The sequence below is a fragment of the Pteropus alecto genome, unplaced genomic scaffold (assembly GCF_000325575.1).
Source record: "Pteropus alecto unplaced genomic scaffold, ASM32557v1 scaffold184, whole genome shotgun sequence".
Lineage (NCBI taxonomy): Eukaryota > Metazoa > Chordata > Mammalia > Chiroptera > Pteropodidae > Pteropus > Pteropus alecto.
The window spans coordinates 352,983-373,322 of NW_006436278.1; the positions used below are offsets into that span (position 1 = coordinate 352,983).

The 20,340-nt window shown below is 33.5% G+C and overlaps 1 protein-coding gene across 7 annotated transcripts in view; it reads left to right on the forward strand.

Annotated features, from left to right (window-relative positions):
* The window catches only part of LOC107195659 (putative MAGE domain-containing protein MAGEA13P), a 104,743-nt gene that overhangs the window by 42,935 nt on the left and 41,468 nt on the right, over positions 1 to 20,340 (forward strand). For 6 of the 7 annotated variants that reach the window (XR_001516869.2, XM_025046683.1, XM_025046684.1 and 3 more), the window contains one exon: positions 7,275 to 7,475. The exons of the other annotated variant lie outside the window; for it this stretch is intronic. The gene's annotated coding sequence lies outside the window, so the exon portion shown is untranslated. The remainder of the gene's footprint in view (positions 1 to 7,274; positions 7,476 to 20,340) is intronic. 7 annotated transcript variants of the gene reach the window in all.

A 20,340-nucleotide genomic window follows, 5' to 3' on the forward strand; every position in this document is an offset into this window, starting at 1 on the left:
TGAAACTAAAAGTCAATAACATGAGGAAAGCTGAAAAATTCAAAATATGTGGAAATTAATCAATACAATCCTGAATAACCACTAGGTCAAAGAAGAAATAAAAAGACAATTTTTTTAAAAAATCTTGAAACAAGTTAAATTAGAACACAATATATCAAAACCCTTGGGATACGGCAAAAGCAGTTATAAGAGGGAAGTTTATAGTGATGAATACCTATGTTAAGGAAAAAGAAATTTCTCAAATAAACGACCTAACTTAACACCTCAAGGAACTAGAAAAAAAGAACAAACTAAGCCTAAAGTCAGCATAAGGAAAGAAATAACAAAGATCAGAGCAAAAATAAATGAAGTAGAAACCAGAAAAACAGAAAAGATCAATAAAACTAAGAGCTGTTTTTTTTTTTTGAGAAGATAAACAAATTTGGAAAATCAATAGCTAGACTAAGAAAACTAATTGAGACTAATGAAAGTAAATAAAATCAGAAATGAAAGAGAAGACAAACTACAACATCCTTCTCTGATAAAAACTATCAGCAAGTTGGGTATAGAAGGGGCATACCTCAACATAATAAAGGTCATATATGACAAAGACAGAGCTGACACCATATTCAATTGTGAAAGATTGAAAGCTCTTCCTCTAAGATCAGGAGCAAGATAGTGGTTCCAACTCTTACCACTCATATTCAACATACTACTGAGAGTCCTAGCTAGAACAATCAGTCAAGAAAAGGAATAAAAGTCATTTAAATTGTAAAAGAAGAAGTAAAATTGTCTTCGTTTGCAAATGATATGAACTTATATAGAGGAAATCCCAATGAATCCACCAAAAAAAAAAAAAAAACCCAAAACAAAACAAAATACTGATCAACAAGTGTAATAAAGTTCCAAGATACAAAATCAACTTACAGAATTCAGTTGTGTTTCTATACACTAACAGCAAACTATCTGAAATAAAAATTTTTAAAAATCCCATTTAAGATAGCATCAAAACAATATAATACTTAGGAATAAATTTAACCTAGAAAGTAAAAGATATATACACAGAAAACTATAAGACTTTGATGAAAGAAATTAAGAAGAACAAATGGAAAGATATCTTGTGTTTATAGAATAGAATTAATTTTATTAAAGTATCCATACTACTCAAAATCATCTATAGATTTAATGCAATCCTTATCAAAATTCTACTGATATTTTTCACAGATGTAGAAAAAAACTATCCTAAAATTTGTATGGAATCCCCCAAAAACCCAAATATCCAAGGCAATCTTGAGAAACAGGAACAAAGCTGGAGGCTTCACATTTCCTGATTATAAACTATCCTACAAAACTAAAGTAATCAAAACCGTATGGTCCTGGCATAAAAGAGGACACATAGACCAATGAAATAGAATCAAGAGCCTAGAATTAAACCCTTTCATATACAGTCAACTAATATTTTATGAGGGAATCAAGAATACTTAATGAGGAAATAATGTTCTCTTCAATTTATGTTGTTGGGAAAACTAGATAAGCACATGCAAAAGAATGAAATTGGACTCCTATCTTACACCACTCCCCAAAATTAAATCAAAATGCATTAAAGAGTTAAACGTAAGGCCTGAAATTGTAAAACTCCTAGAAGAAAACTTAGGGTAAAAGCTCCTTGCCATTAGCCTTAGGCAGTAATTTGTTTGTTTTTAGATATGAGACCACAAGCATAAACAACAAAAGCAAAAATTTATGTTATACTACATCAAAATAAAAAGCTTCTGCACAAGAAAACAAATAATGAAATTAAAAGGAATCCTACAGAATGGGATAATATATTTGCAAACCTTATATCTCATAAGGGTTAATATCCAAAAGACATAAAGACCTCATAAAACTCAATAACAAAATCATCAAAAACAGACGAACAAAAATCCAATTAGAAAATTAATAAAGGACCTGAATAGGTACTTTCTCAAAGAAACGCAGGTATACAAAAAGGTGCTTGTTATCACTAATCATCAGGAAAATGCAAATCAAAACCACAATATGATAGCATCTTACACTTGTTAGAATGACTATTATCAAAAAGCAAAAGATAACAAGTGTTGTTAAGGATGCAGAGCAAAGGGAACCTTCAGACACTGTTGGTAGGATTGTAAATTGGTGCAGCCACTATGAAACCAATGTGGAAGTTCCTCAAAAAATTAAAATATAACTAAGTATAGTATGATCCAGAAATTCTACTTCTGGGTATATATTCAAAGAAATGAAGTGAGGATCTCAAAGAAATATCTGCACTACCATGTTTATTGCAGTGTAACTCACAATAGCCAGGTGATGAAAACAACCTAAATGTCCATCTGTGGATTAATGGATAAAGATGTGGTATATATATATACACAATGAAATACTGTTCAGCCCTGTGAAAAAGAAAATCCTGGCTTTTGTGACAACATGGACAACATTGGGGGCATTATGCTAAGTGAAGTAAGTCCGACAAAGAAAGGTAAATACTGTCTGATCTCACTTATTTATGGAATCTAAAAAAGCCAAACTCATAGATGCAGTGAGTAGATTGGTAGTTACCAGGGACTGAGGGTTGGGGAAATGGAGAGATGTTGGTCAAAGGGGACAAATGTTCAGTTATATGATCAAATAAGTTTTTGGTATCTAATGTACAGTATGGTGACTGTTGTTAACAATACCATGTTAAATATTTGAAAGTTACTTAGAGTAAATCTTAAATGTTCTCACCTCAAAAAAGAAATGGTAATTATGTGAGTTGATGGAAGTATTAGGTAATGCTACAGTGGTAATCGTTACAATATTTATATGTATCAAATCAATACCTTCTGTACCTTAAACTTTCACAATGTCATGTGTCAATTATATCTCAATGAAGCTAGAATACAAGTAAAGGCAAGGAAGTGACAGTAAATAGAATGATACTTGCTGTATTTATGCAGGTAAAAGTTACATATCAAGGATATATAAAAAACTCTTTCAAATACATAAGACCCAAATAACTGAAAAAAAACATGAGCAGTCTATGAACAGGCAATTCACAAAAGGAGAAATGCAGTAGATTCTATTATTTATAGTATTTATGTTCTATAAAGTTGCTGCAAACACTGAATTAGAAAATACTGAGTCTTGCTCCAAGAGGAAGTACAGAGTTAAGTCCCTTCACGCCTCTGGTCACATTTCATCAACTCTTCCATACATAACCTTGCTATATGTGTGTTTCTATTTAAAGACTACTTATTTGATATGTATTTCTTACAAATAATTTATGCTCTATTTCTTTATAATAAAACACTAACAAAGGGTTTAACGTTTTCCTGACTCTGGGTAATGTGACCGTAAGTTTGTTAGGACTTCAGCCTCACGATAATGCTGTGCACTATGCTTTTATTTTATCAGGTGTCATGTCATGAATCCACAAATTTAGCTAATTTTTATGTTTTCTGTAATTTCACCGCCTATTAAAGATGTTACTTTATACTTTCTGGTGCAGCCTCATGTACAGATCAGTAAATGTTCTCTTCCTTTTTCTGGATGTAATGTATTGTCGATTCACTAACACTGAACTCACAGTAACAGCAGTATAACTCATGCTTGAGTGAAGCGTGTCTAACATACTTATGTTCTCTGTAAGGCACATCATAGTCTTCTTACACTTAAGAACAAAAGACAGCATTTCATCATTGTGCTTGGGGGCCATTTTATACAGCAAAATCACCACTAAAAGACACAAAAATATCAAAAAAAAGTGACAGCATATAGACTGAAGAAAGGACACTTTACAGTATGAGAGCTGAAACAAGAAGGTAGAGCATCACCTTCTGCTGGGAATATGCCTGTCTGGAGACTCAAATTTTTTGCTACTCTGCACCTGTCTGTGAATGACTGCAAAAGCACCTCGAGTACTGATTTGGGGGTTACAAATAAATGTTAGTGAGTAAGTGAATTCGCAAATACAGAATCCAGGAATAATGAATCAACTGTATCTTTAAAAAGGAACAAAGGAATGATAAGCAAAAATGAAAGATGGTGCTGTGGAGATAGGAAAGTGTTTGGATGTCTTGGGAATTGAACGCAGATAATTGCAAGTTATTCTGGCTTTTGAGTTGAGGGGAGGGATCACAAGTGTTCATTATATTCTCATGCTCTATTACATTATATCACATTGTGTCATGTTGTGTTGCCATATTATATTATATTATTATATTGTTATATGTTATTTAGTTATATGTCTGGCTGAAATATGACAATATAGGACAGATAGGACTACTTAAAAACTTAAAACTTCTGAATGTCAAAAGCTAGGAGAAATATTAACATTGCACAAAATAGGAAAGGAGCAATATTTCCAGAATACTAAGAAAATTCAATAATAGTAAAAGAAAGGCAAAAAAGTAGAAAAAATGTGAATGATTAATTCACAAAAGAAGAGATAAAGCCAGATAATAAATATAAGTATTCTACCCAATGAAAAGGGATTTTTTTGTTTTGTTTTTGCCATGTCACTCGATAAATATTTCTTGTATGAATAAACAAATGAATGAAAAGATGCTCAGTGTCACTAGCAGTCAGGATCATGCAAACTAAATAACAATTAAATACAATTATCTTCAGTCATACTATACAATTGAAAAGCGCAGTGAAAACCAGTGTAACAGGATGTGAATAATGAATGCTCTGATATGCCGCTCATAGGATTCTGGAACTTATCGATGCTGTCATCAAAAACTTTCTATTCCTATTACTCCACTGAAATTGTGGTTGCTAAGGTTAAGCAGTAATCCCCTTGTAGCCAAATCTAATGAACCCCTCTGTCTTTCTCTGCTGACACCTAACTTTCTCATCTTGACCATATGGCTTCTTAAAATAGTCTCCTCTTTTGATTTTCACATACTGCCCTTCTCTACCAGTTTTTCTTCTTCCCCATTGGCCATTTTTTTTTCTCATTTTCCTTCAAGTACTCTCATTCTCTAATGGAAATGTTTGGGGTTTCTCGAGGCTTGGTTCTAGGCTTTCCTTTCTTCTCTATACTGTATTTTGAGGTCTTCTTACCTAGACTCGTATATTTAAATAGAGTCGTTGTGGTAATGATCACAAATATCTGTCCTTTCCTCTAAGTCTTAAGACTAATTTTCTTCAACTACCTACTTGTTTCCATTTGAAGATTTCACAAACATCATACACTTATCTTGACTGTCATAGCACTCTTTTCTCTCTTAAATGTATTTTCCCATAGTATTCCTTATTTAAATAAATGGGATCCAAATTGATCAAATTCTCAAGCCAGAAACTGAGTCATCTTCGAATCCTGCTTTTTCTTCTTCTTTTTTTCCTACTACCTCCTACTCATCATCCAAAAAGTCAACAAGTACCATTGCTTCAACCTCCAAAGTAAATCTTAAATCCTTTTTCTTCTCTCCATCGCTACTGCCATCATCTTATTCCAAGCTACTATCATCCATTGACTGGATTACTACAGCAATCTCCTAATAACTACTTAGATCACCGCCCACTAAACATTTTCCTCATTATAATTGGATCACATCAGCCCCCTGCTTAAAGTTCACAATGGCTTCCAAGTATAATTAGAATAAATGCCAACTCCATTCTATGTCCTATGAAGCCTTTCATACGCTGTCCTTGGTCTACTTCAGCCTCACTCAATACCACTGTTCCCCATACTTACTAAGTTCCAGCTGTGCTAGTGTTCTTTCAGTTTCTTTGCAAAGCACTTTAAGCACTTTCTCATGAGTCTTTGCATAGTTTTCTCCCTTGACCTGAACTGCTTTTCCCCAACTTTGTATGATCTTATCTCAAATATCCCCTATTCAGAGAGGCTTTTCCTGATCATTCTGCCTACCTCTGTTATTCACCCTATTAGGTCCATTATTATTACCTTTAGAGCATGATTTGTACTTCTCATACATTTCTAATTTGTTTACTGTCTTTTTCCCAACTATAATGGAAATACTGAGTGAAACACTGAATGAAAGAAGAGCATAATACTGAATGAAAAAAAGAGTCTATTTCATTCCTTACCCTTTCCCTAGGGTCTAGTTCAGTGCCTGGAAATTAGTAGGCAATCAATAATTATTTTACTGACTTTATAAATATATATTTTTTAAAAGTAAACAACCAAACACGCATAAATGTATCTTACTCTAATAAAATTACTACCAGACCAATGCAAAGTGTCCTTATTTGTAGAATAATAGACATGGTTTTCCCATGATAACTGTATACTTGAGTGCTTATTGGTTAGAGTAATAAAGTGAAATCCTCCCTAAGATGATGAAATTTAGGAATACATTACCTGAGATACACACACATGGGCAATATACACATATATACATGTGTACACACACACACACACACACAGTAGGTAACCTTAAGTATCAAGAATGTGGGTGATTTTTTGTATTATTTTACTCTTCTGTATGTTATAAATATTCATATATAATAATAATTACTCCCATGCAAAAGTTTCTATGTGTCAGATATTGTGCAGAGTGTTTCATGTGCATTATCTTATTTAATCTTCCCCTAAACTCATAAGGTAGGTAATATTATTTTTGTTATTTTATACATCGGTGAAACTGAGGTACAGGGTGGTTAATTGTCTAATAGTCACACAACTATTATGTGCCAGAGATGGGGCTGATCCAACTTCAAAATTCATGTTCTCAAACTCTATACTATACTTTCTTTCTAAAGAACACACATTTTTAAGAAAAACTACAACTAATAAACCTATTACAATGCTCACTTTTTATACATTGCTGGGATCTCACATTTCCAGATGTTTATCAAAAAATCTAATTTTGATTGACTTCCCTATAGAGATGAAATCTTTGATATCTTATAAACAATATAGAAAAGGTCTGTTTGTGTCCAGTGATTGTCTCTATGACAGAGGAGAGGACACTTGAACTCTAGATGGATCTGGGAGAAATAGTCTAAAGTAGACCACAAAAAGTAAGAGATTTCTTTTATGTCTTTTATTTTATCTTTACATTCATGTGCATTTTTATTCCACAAAAAGCTATACCTTTCTAAATATAAATATATTTTAAATTACCTATGAAATTGCTTTAAAATATCTCCCCCTGAAATGTTCAAGTAAACTGATTCAAAGAATTGACATCATGTCTATCCTGTGGCTTTGCAATCTATGTGCCACATGACACAAGTTTGAAAAAAAAAAAAGAGTAGTTGAAAGGATTTCTAAATTTTCCATCCCTTTATGGTTTTTAAGTATGATGATTATCTACTTTCAGGGTAACCTGCTCAGAGAAGGGGCAGAGGTGGTGACAGCAAATCCTTGGGCTCAATAAGAAGGCAGTGGCAATAGCAACAGAGGAGGATGACCCCTACCCAGGCCAGGCTGAGTCTGGAACTCTCGGAGTATCTGGAGTGCACCCCTGGCCTGCTCCCTGAACAGCCACAACTCTTTTCTATGGCCTGAGCTTTTATGACAGGTAAATAAATGAAATAGATTTTTAAATATCGCTTCTGCGTATTCCATGGTAAGACTAATTATCCACTTCTTTTGTAATATGTGACCCTATAAAATTTTCCTAAATTTTAGAATAAGGAAAATGTTTGTCTTTGGGGGAAAAAAAAATTTAATCAATGAGAATTCTATGGTACTCTATGATGTGGTCTTTTTTCTGTTTTGTTTTCAGCCTTTGTTGTTGAAGTTGTTACTTTTCCTCTTGGGAAGTAAGATTAAAATTTTAACTGTGATAATATTACATCTGCAGATCAGTTTTCTCATTTTTCCCAGATAATTATCTCTCCCCTTTTTCTATATAATCTCTAAACTCTCATTTGATGTTTATCCTAAGTCATCTCTTCTCTGTGTGTATTTTGAAAATTGAATATCTCTCCTCCGATTCTCTTTGGAAATGGGCAGAGACATAACAAACCCTTAAGAGCTATTTAAAAACCTGAATGCATACCGCATTGTTCTATAAATCACTGTTGAACTCTGGGACCTTAGAGAGATTAAACACCTAGTTCATGATCACTTTCCTTTTGGAAATCCTCACTTCAATTTAAGCTAATTTTGTCTTTGATGTTTTCCTGTGTGAATGAAAAGGAAGTGTTTCCATTCTGAGAAGTTTACTGTATCTGGAATCATTAAATACTACAAGCTTCATAATCAAGAAGGATTTTTTAATTCTCATCTTTCTGGGCATGTATAGGTTGGCTTTATGAGTTGTTCTTGAAGAACTCACAAGCTAGAACCTATTTGCCTATGTGCCTAATTTTAAATCAGACACAATATAAAAACAAAGAAGTTTTTCATTAACTGAAGACTTTCAAGATATACTATAGTTTTTCCAGGTTTTCTGTTCCTGAAGGGGTGATCGTGTAAAACAATTTAAGAGAATGGATGAGTGTTTGGTGACTAGCAGTTCTATTTTTCTCTCTGCATGGTATAGGAAAGGGGAGCAAAGATGCTGCAACTTAACAAATTTCTTGGCACCTGACAATAAAAAAACTCCATATCAACATGTCAATAGGCAGAATAAACTTTTCTGTTACATTGAACTCACTAAGAGATTAGTTTCATTCTGACAAATAATCAGGAACAAGACAAGGATGTCCACTTTCACTGCAGCAATCAAACAAGAAATAAAAGCCATCCAAATGGGAAAGGAAGAAGTAAAACTGCTATTATTTGCAGATGACATGATACTATATGTAGAGGACCCTAAAGATTCTACCAAAAACCTATTAGAACTGATCAACGAATTCAGTAAAGTAACAGAATACAAAATTCATATTCAGAAGTTGGTTGCATTTCCATACAACAATAATGAACTATCAGAAAGAGAAATTAAGAAAAAATCCTAGTTACAATAGCATCAAAAATAAATAAATAAATAAATAAATAAAATATCTAGTAATAAAATTAACCAAGGGAAAGGAACTATACTTTGAAAATTATAAGATATTAAAGAAACTGAAGAAGATACAAATAAATAGAAGCACACACAGTGTTCATGGATGTGAAGATTTAACATCTTTAAAATGTCCATACTACCCAAAGCAATCTATAGATTCAATGCAATGCCTATCAAAATACCAATGGAATTTTTCACAGAAGTAGAATAATCCTAAAATTTATATGGAATCCTAAAGATGTCAAATAGCCACAGCAATCTTAAGAAAGAAGAACAAAGTCAGAGGTATCACACTGCCTGATGTCAAACTATACTACAAGGCTATAGTAATCAAAACAGCATGGTGTTGGCATAAAAACAGATATATAGATCAGTGGAACAGGATAGAGAGCTCAGAAAGAAACCCATTCCTATATGGTCATTTAATCTATGAAAAAGGAAGCAAGAAAATACAATGGGATAAAAACAGTCTCTTCAATAAATGGTGTTGGGAAAACTGGATAGATAATATGCAGCAAAATGAAACCGGATCACCTTTTTATACCATATACAAGAATAAACTCAAAATAGATTAAAAACTTAAATGTAAAACCTGAAACCATAAAACTCCTAGAAGAAAACATAGGCAGTAAACTCTCTGACATTGCTCTTTGTAATATTTTTTTTTTTCTGATATACTCCTCAGGCAAGGTAAACAAAAAAATAATAAACAAATGGGACTACGTAGAACTCAAAAGGGTTTGCACAGCAAAGGAAACCATCAACAAAATGAAAAGACAGCCTACTGAATGAGAGAAGATATTCACCAATGATACATCTGATAAGGGGTTAATATCTAAAATTTATGAAGAATTCATACAACTCAACACCAAAATAACAAACAATCCTATTTAAAAAATGGGCAGAGGACCTTAATAGACATTTCTCCAAAGAAGACATACAGATAGCCAATAGATATATGAAAAGATGTTCGATGTCAGTAATCAAAGAAATATAAATTAAAACCACAATGAGATATCACCTCACACCTCTCAGAATGGCTATCATCAACAAATCAACAAACAAGTATTGGCAAGGATGTGGAGAAAACAGAATCCTAGTACACTGTTGGTGGGATTGCAAATTGGTGCAGCTGCTATGGAAAATAGTACGGAGGTTTCTCAAAAAAAAAAAAAAAATAGAACTACCTTATGACCCGGCAATTCTACTACTGGATATTTATCCAAAGAAATTCAAAACACTAATTTAAAAAGATACATGCATCCCTATGTTCACTGCAGTGCTATTTACAATAGTAAGATACGAAAGCAACTTAAGTGTCCATCGATAGATGATTAGATAAAGAGGTAGTACATATATACCATGGAATATTACTCAGCCATAAAAAAGAATGAAATCTTAACATTCGTGACGATATGGACGGACCTAGAGGGTATTATGCTAAGTGAAATAAGTCAGACTGAGAATTACCATATGATCTCACTTATATGTGGAATCTAAACAAAATAAACAAACAAATAAAACAGAAACATACTCATAGATATGGAGAACAAACTGATAGTTGCCATACGGAGGGAGGTTGAGGGGCTGGATAAAAATGCTGAAGGGATTAAGAAGTACAAATTGGTTGTTACAAAATAATCAGAGGGATGTAGAGTACAGCATTAGGGAGTATAGTCATTAATATTGTAACAATATGTATAGTGTCAGGTGGGTACTAGACTAATCAGAGGATAACTGTAAATTATATAGACCTCTAACCACTGTGTTGTACATCTGAAACTAATATAAAATAATATTGAATGTCGATTGTAATTGAAAAACAAAAATAATTTTAAAAAATAAAAATAAATTTTCTACCTTTAACTCCATAAAAAAAAAAAAGGAAAAGAAAAAAGAGGAAAAAAAAGAAATTTTCAGAGGAACCACAAAATCAAGTTTGCTGTTTTAGGATGATTATTCTAGCATCATTGGAAAGGATAATATAGAGATGAGAATAAATTCCAAGGGTCCACATTCAGATTCAACAAGAATTTAGCATATATGACAATACTTTCCTATACTATTTAACCTTTACAATATGTCCTCAACCTATTTTCTCATTTTTCCTTCCCTATACTGGATGCCAAACTATATTTTGGTGAAATCACTAATTCTTATATCCTATTTTGTCATTCAAGGTCTTTCTTAATTGCTTCTCAACCAAATTCATCACTTGCTTTTTAGCCCACCTGCCAAAAATCCACATTCTATCCATTCAGTGAACATACCATGTCTTGCCATGTCTCTTTGTTTCTGTTTATACTATTGTTGTTTTTAAATGTACCTAGGATTTGTTTTAATTAAGTATAAGACACATAGACATGGAAGTGAATGTTATGAATGAAGAAGCTTTTACTCACAGTCCCCTAGAAACATGTAGGGCCAAGGGGAAGCATGGGGGTCAATCAGGGAGCAGGGGAATGGGGAAAACATAGGCAAGAACCCTTATTGTTGGTTTCGTGGAAAGGCAAGACAATACAGGGTAAGGAAGTTTAGGATTGGCTAGTCTGAATAATTTCAGTAGGCTCTGGGGTTAGAGGCTGTCTGTAGTTGTCTGGTACCTGGCCCTGAGTGATTACAGCAGAGAGTGACCTAAAGTGTAAGAACCAATAAAGGAGGTAGTTGGGGAGTATAGACTTGAGATTGGTTGGTTTGCACATGAAAGGTATGCTCATGGGTGAGATGTTTGCTATCTGCAGGAATTAGCTAACCCTATGAGGGGCAGTCCCTTTCCAGTGATCAGCCAGGCCCCAGATACCAGAGCATCAAGAATACAAAAAATATGGAAATATAGTTAATACAATTTCCTCAGCTACTCTTACTATTAATTCATGATTTGAGGTCCAATTCAAATGTGGTTGTTTCTGTCAAGTCCTTCCCAATCACCACAGTGAAAATTAATTATGGTCCTCTCTTCACTGCCAGTCTTTTGTTTAAAATTCTCTTTAAGTACATAGAAGAGTTCTAATCTAATAATTAAGGTCTGTATAGGTTGCTATCCCCCATATATATATATATATTTTTTAAAAATACACAGAAAAGATATATTTGGTAATAAGTATTTCTAGAGAGAACCATACAGGATAACATGATAGCGTCAAGTCCATGAACAGTATTACTCAAGTAACCTCAAATCAAAGAATTATTATTGGTAGTTTCTTATCAAGAAAACAGGATACTGAGTTTATACATAGAGGAAGAATCCAAGTTTCTTTATATCTGTAAGTATAAATGCAAAAATATAAGCAAATAATGATATAGTTAACAAAATGTCTAATTGAAAATACAATGCCTACTTAGAAGTAAAAAAAAATTAAATAAATATTTTCAGCAGCTGTGACATCCAGCTACTGGCTTGACTGTTCTGTTTGCTTTTTAATTACTGAATTGAGTAATTTTGACATTATATAGACACAGCCTTACCTGTTGACGACACTACACTCGAGATGTGATCAACTCTTAAAGCAATGAATTGAACATACTTAGAAAGTATGACTTAAAGAACCCTAGATGTATTTAGTAGCTGCGATTCTAGTCAGGGATTTCAGCTATTTGTATACTATTGAATAATGAATATTCCTTCATCATGTGGAAAAGCTGTCCTCTTTGATAACATGGCTTTAGAAGGGATGCACATAGAACAGTGCTCACCAGTGTGACACATGAGGAAGACATCTCACTTCCCAGAATTTGACCAGTGCTTTCTAATGAACCAATATATGGCACTAAAATAATAGTAGTAGCAATAATGATAATAATAGTAATGATAATGGCAATATCCCAAATATATCAATTTGGTTATTGGTAAGGATAGAAAGTTTCTATAAATACTGAAGATTTATTAGATGTTAAGTTGAACTCTATGTCTTACTCCTTGTTATATTTGACCTGCAGATTATTGCTAGTAATTTACATTTATAATGCAGTTCTTTTTTACTTTTAGAATCCTTTTCACCATGTATTATTTTCCTTTTCAGTTGGCTACACATAACAGTTTAGGATTTATGCCAATTAACCATGGTCCATATGGATGTCTTGATGAGCCTTGTTTGTGAGCAAGTAGGGATCATGCATGATATACCTCCTGTGTCACTGCAAGACATTTAATGCTAAATATGATCTGCCATTATGGCAATGGTTTCTTCTTGGTCAGGAGATAGTTAGCTGGATTCTTTATTCTTTCTTAATTCAAGATGGTACAGAGGTGGCTATTGTCAAGGGGTAGACTTAACATGAAAACATGTGTTAGAGGAAGCAAGAATCTGTATATGAGTTTTATTTTCATTAGGATTGAAAACACAAGTGATTCTTGGCCTAAAGGTGAATCACAGATGGACAGAGCTCAGATGGCACATGAGGATACAGAAGTGAGTGAGAGTCCCTAGTGAGAATTCAAAGTGCGTCTTGGCAAAAAATGAATTTGTCCCCTATATAGTGGGGTCATTACACACAACCCTTGCCCATTCCTCCATCTGGTTTCTATGTCAAATAGCATTAATTTAGTTTTTAGTGGTCTGATTCTCAACCAGTTCAAACACAGCAAATATCCCAGACATATACTAAGATACCCATGTATATAGTTCCATTTGTATGTCATTAAGAGTGAGGAAGGGGTAATGCTCACATCATTAAAAGAATAAATATGTTACAAAGTCAAATTACTATAGTAATAGTTTTCAAAGTACCAGTGTGTAAAAAGAAATTTCATTCTTTAGAAACCTTTTCCATTATCCTTGTTATTTTGTCTTGTACACTGAACTACCGTCATCAAAAGAATTTCCGGCTTTAGTGAAAAATGGCAGAAATTAAAAAGTGATTCAATGTTTGCAAAAATGCCACCTTATGATCCACTATCTAAAGGGAGAGTGATTTACTTTCCTCAAAGAGAAAAAGCACCCAGAACTTAATAGTGACCATACTTTCTGTTCTCCATATTGACAGTTGATGTGTAGACATTCTAACCAAGTAATGATATCAAGGTCATGTTACCATGTTACCACTCTTAGATCATTGCAAAATAGGTGATTAACTCAAAGTAGTGTACCTTATTGAATTGTCTTCAGTCTCTAGTTATCTTTGTGCTTCATTGCTGGATCAATTTAAAATGAGGCACAAATCGACAGGGAGTCTCCTTGAACATAAGTTTCTCCCAAAGAAATAAGTAGCTACTTTAAAGTTAGTTTTATCAGCCTGATTGACCTGAAGGGGAAAATGAGCCCAACAAGATTTTGTATGTCTTATTAGTCATTTTGAAATTCTGAAGATAGTCTAATAATTGCAAACTATTATTAAGATATCAATTAATTGACTATAGAAAGTTGTTCTTTGATAGCATCTCAGTGACCTAAGTAAATTATCCCCACCTCCCAAAAAACTATAGCAGTTGCACATAGAGACTAACTATATACTGCAAAAAAATGCCTGATAGAATGCATGACTTTACAATATGCTGTGAGTATATATGAGCTGACAGTCTTTAGCATTTGTTGAGTTCCTATTGTATGTAAAGTGTCATGCTAGTTACTATGGGGAGATTCATGAAGTAGATGGACCGAGAGGTTATTGTGCTGAGTGAAATTAGTCAGACAGAGAAAGATAAATATCATATGACTTCACGTATATGTGGAATCTAAGGAACGAAAAGAACAAACTAATCAAAAACAGACTCACACATATAGTGGACAATTTGGTGACTGTCAGAGGGGAGGCGGTAGGAGGGCTGGAAGAATGGGATAAAAGGTTAAAGAAATACAAATTAGTAGCAATTGGGAGAATCATTTTATGAACAGATCGATGTCTAACCAATGTACTGTATACTTGAAACTAATTCAAATAAATAAATTTATTTTTTTAAAAAATGAACTAGAAAATGTACTTCCTCGTCTTGGTACTTTCAGTCTCATTGAGTTTTATAAGAATATATATTCGTGGGGAAACTACACTTTGGAATTAGTATGCAGCAAAATATTAATAAACACAATAGAAATGTTCCACAATAAGAAGGAAAATGAGGAGACTTAATAAAAGTAAAGAATGATCAGGATTGACTCTGTTTATTGACAATTTTTTGTTAACTATATAGGAACAAAACCTTAAGTGGGGTATAGTCCCATCAATACTTTTGAGTTAATGGAAAGGAACAGCAGAAAGCTATGCTGGCAGTCCTTCAAATGAGAATATGCTCACTGATGACATGGTCCACCTCATATCTAATGTGAACAGATTGTGGAAGGTCAGAGGAATAAAAGGGATGATGGCAAATAACACAGGGTTGAACTAGCTAGAGACTTTAATTAAAGCAACTCCACTTGGCTTTCCATTTTATTTTTAAAGGATAAGAAGCTGCCTAAAAGGAAAGAAAGAAAAATTGTTTCTATGATATGGGTTCCTTTAAAAATAACAACTTTACCAAGAATGCAATCTAACATTAGCCTAATAGCATAGAATTTTGTGATACAACAGTATATCCTTAACAGCAGTTTTATTGAGAAACATGCTGATTTTGTGCTAACCAAATACAAATAATCGCAAGTATAATGTTCTCCCAGAGTTGGTACTGTGTTAAATAAATGCACCTGGTCAGTCATTTTTCCTTGTTAGCACCATATTCCTGAATGTAAACAATTGAAAATGGATGTAATTACAAACTATTCAAATAGACTAGCTCTACAGAACTATTTTTAAGTATCATATTTCAATCAATAGTGCAGAAAAGAACTGTGGTAGAAATACTTTCTATTCTGACTGTATTTGCATATTTGTGTCAGTTGTTCAATTCAAACCAATAGATTACAGTTATCTATGAAAACCATATGGTGCCCAAATAAAGCATATAAGACCAGTTTAACAAAGTGTATCATTTGCATAGGTAGAGAGGAACACTGACTCAGAATATATTATTCAAGAAGTATATTACCTAATAGAAGGTACTATTTTTATATTTTAAATCTATATGGATTGAAGCAACTGATTACTCTTCAAATATTTGTCAATGTTATACTAACTTGGGGCGAAGAGCATAGAAAATGAGTATTGTAAAAAGCAGAATTCAGACAACTGTTTAAATAAGCTTGTGAAAATTGTGTTTTTTTGTAGATAAATCAATGATAGAATGACCTAACATTCTATTGGAATTTCTAATTTAAACTTTTCTAGTAGGACTGTTCTTAATCAATATTTAAGTACATAATAATCACTAATTTGTTTAATTATGGTCATGACATTTTACTTCTTAAAAGAGTTTGACCTAAAATAAACATATAAAATATCTTACAACTTTCTTTACTTTGGGGGACTGCTTTTAAAACGCACACACACACACACACACACACACACACACACACACACACACACACACACCTACTACATTTAGGTCATCTACGTTATACAACCTACATTCAGGCAGATGGAGAACACACACACACTACATTTAGGTCATCTACGTTATACAACCTACATTCAGGCAGATGGAGAAATAATGGCCACCAAAAGTGTCTATGTTCTAATCTTTAAAATTTGTGAATATGTTAATTTACACAGTAAAAAGGACTTTGCAGATGTGATTAAGATTAAAGATTTTGAGGTGAGGAGATGAGCCTGGATTATCTAGGTGAGCCCGATGTAATCACAAGGGTACTTTTAAGAGGCAGAATGGAGGCTCAAAGTCCAGAGGAGGAGACGAGATGATGGAAACAGAGGGGTGTGTCTGTGTGTGTCGTGGGGGGAGAGAGGTAGGAAGAGAAAAAAAAGAGGGAATGGAAGAGGGATAGAAAGAGAGAGAGGGAGGGATTTGAAGACGCTATGTATGCTACCGGCTTTGAATAAGAGGAAAGGGCCATGAGTCAAGGAATATGGGTGGCCTCTGGTGGCTGGAAAGGGCGAGGAAATGGATTCTTCCCTAGAACCGCCAAAAGGAACCCAGCTTTGATTCATTTTAAACTTCTGACCTCCTTAACTGTAAGGTAATAAATCTGTGTCGTTTTAAGCAAGTAAATTTGTATTAATAGGAATTTTCAGCTAGTAAGTTTGTATCGATAAGAATTAATACAGAGTCCCTACAGATGACAGTTCTATACTACCACTTAAAATTTTTCCTGTCTCTTTAAATTGTTCTCTTTTAATAGACATATCATCAGGGAGTGACTTGGTCACTTACACAGCACTTTTACCTTGGGGTATCCAACACATCTATATGTCCTCTGGTCCTACTAAGATAGTCACTCAATTTTTTCAAATAACTTTTCTTTGTAATGTATGGAACGATATACTGGACACAAAAGTATCACATAGCTGTTATTGTTTTTGATCATTTCAGAGTTTTCTTTTGCTTTTTGTCATATTCTATGATAGCTCATTGTACATATACCTGGTTCAAGTTATGTTTATTAAAATACATGTGTATCATCAGATTTGTAAACTTGAACATGATCTAGCTTTGAGCACAGTTATATATGGAGTTGTTACATTAACCCTTTAAAATATGGTTCCTCAGTAACCAATGATAATGTTGAACCAGTATTCCCCATCTCCCACAGTGTGAAGCACATAGCACAACTCAGTAAATATTGGTTATAAATAATCAATGAAGTAAGTAATCTTGGAAACACAAAGTGAAGAATTTTAAAACCAAGGCATAGCCTCTTCACAGTCATCTGGTGACCAAAATATCTGTAAAATTCAAATACATAAAAAATTCAACACACACCATTTTTATCTTTAATTATTACAGTGTATTAATTTATAAAAATTTCTTCCATGTTTCCCAATTCATATAAGCTTTAATTTTTTGATGTATTATTTATATAAATAATGCTCACTACCATTCTTGCTGGTTTAGATTTGGGGATTGAGTTCTTATCTTTTTAAGATTCATTAGAGTGTAAGGTATTCCAATATTATTATTGGATGCCTGGTGCCTCACAAAGAATTAAGTCAGTGAAGCCCCTTATCACTGAAAGGAGTGAGGCAATGGCTGGATACCAATATGCCAAACCCTTTGAAAAAGGGAGTTCTGAATTAGAAAGGAGATTAAATTAGAAATGGCCTCTAAGGCCCCTTATGCCTTGAAGAATATATGATTCTACTATAAGGATGGCCATCCACACGAATCATGGCATTGTCAGCTTAAATGGTTCAACTTTTTTCACTAGTCACCATGGATGAACTATTTCTGTACCATCTTATCATTATATTAATGTAGACCTGACCTTACAGGATTAACATCTTCATCATTAATATTTTCAACTCAGAAGGGATCCCCTTCAATTTGCTCTTTAATTTTTCTAAGACACTTTCAGAATTATGAAATTACACCAGGTGCCAGCAACAGAATGTTTTCCTAGGCAGAATGAAGAAAAAGTGAGATCATTGTCTTATAGTGGGAACTCAAATTCAGCTTTCCAGAATGCTACAGGGTATATAAATTGGGCTGTCATTCCCCTCTGGCCTCTATCCTTGCCCACAAGTACATTCCTCAGAGAGCATGTCATTTCACAGAAAATACATCATTCTATAATCACTGAATCAGAGAAAGCTAATGGACATTATCTTGGGTCAAAACAATACAGCATTTCTCTTTTTCTCTTTTGCAATTCAAGTTCTCAGTATAAAAATTCTTTGCAAAGAGGGGGTCATCTGAATTCAAGAAAAAGATGAGATTGCACCAAGTATTCTTATTTGCAATCAGATCTAGGGGGTGGTTTAAGAAGAAGCTATGACCGAAGATTGTCTTGTGTCTAAACTCAAAACAGTGTCTATATATCTTGGAATTTTACAATCTTTTATAATTTATTTTTCTTCAGTACATAACTGTCAAAAACGTTTGAATCAATCAACATACCAAAACCCTAAGTATTTTTCAACTAATTACATTAATATAGCAACAACCTAGCTGTTAAAATCCTGTAATTTCCCTCCAAAGTTTTTCAGGCCTCTGCCTCATAAAAGGTTAGACTTCTCATTGGAAATCAAGTCAAATTAAACTGAAAAAAAAATAAACACAACAAAAACCTCTTTAGGATTATTTGAACACTGAGACATTACTAACTAAAATCCCTCCTAACTTCAACCACCTACGTGTATGGGAAAGCTACCATTTAAATGTTTTGATTTGTTCTAATATATTATTTGTATTATTTGTATCATCATATTATTTTAATTATTATAATTATCAGAGTACCCAAGAAACCTGTTGTTTTATATTGTTAGTGCAGCTTTGTTTAGCCTTTCATTACTGACACAAACTTACATAAGTAAGCCAGATATTAATATTGAATTTACTTAGTTTTGTAATAGAGACTTTTCCTTTGCAATTCACTCTGGTATCACAAAAAGAACAAGGGTCTATTGGGTCCTTAAGCCATCAGCCATATCTGTAGTAGGCTGAGAATAATCTGAGAATCCACATTCTTCTTGTCAGTACTGTATAATTGGCAGAGATGGAAGCTAGCTGGGTTGGACAGGTCTGATTGGAGAAAGTCATGGTTAAGGAAAAAAATAGTGACTTCACACTCTTCTACACAGTACTAACAGGAAGAACTTCCAGAGATATTAATACTAACGACTATTATTTATTGAAATCTCTTTCTTTTCTCTCCCTCTGTGTGTGTCTTGAAAATATATTTTGGATTTACTTCCACTTAAATAATTATATATATGTATGTGGTGTGTGTGTGTGTGTGTGTGTGTGTGTGTGTGTGTGTTACCACTTATGTGTGTGGGGAAGCTACCATTTAAATGTTTTGGTTTGTTCTAATATATTATTCATATTATATTATGTCATTTTAATTCTTATTTTAATTATTGGAGTATGAAAAAGATCACAAAGCTGATAGGTAGCAGAACTAGTATTTTGAACCTAAGATGTCCCAATTTAAAACCTCATGTTCTGTTCAAAAGATCTTACCACCTAGGGCCAATTTGAGTTTTTAGTGATTTATCTTCTAATTTAAGTACAGCAAAATCCACTCTTTTTGGTGTATGAGTTTTGACAAATACATGTAACCACCTCCACAATCAACATAGGGAACAGTTTGATAACTTCCCCCAAATCTCCTCATGGTGACCCTTTGGAGAGGAAACTTTCTCCCTTCCTAATCAGCAAAAAGAAAAAGAAAGAAAGGAGAAAGGAGAAAAGGGAAGGAGATTCTCTCTACTTCTCAGGTGAACCTTCATCTTGGTCCTCTGGCCATAAGAGATTTCTCTAGGAGTTTTCTTTCTGTGGATTTCTGCGACTTAAGTCAAAGCCAGGAGATAACTGAGGGAAACAACAAACAAGAAGCACACCATGGTGCTTGTTCTTCACATTTTGAATTTCCTTTCCAGATAGCACATTATTTCTTACTTTTCAAAGTCCTCAAGGAGCTGCTTTTTATAGTCAGTCTACTTTTTT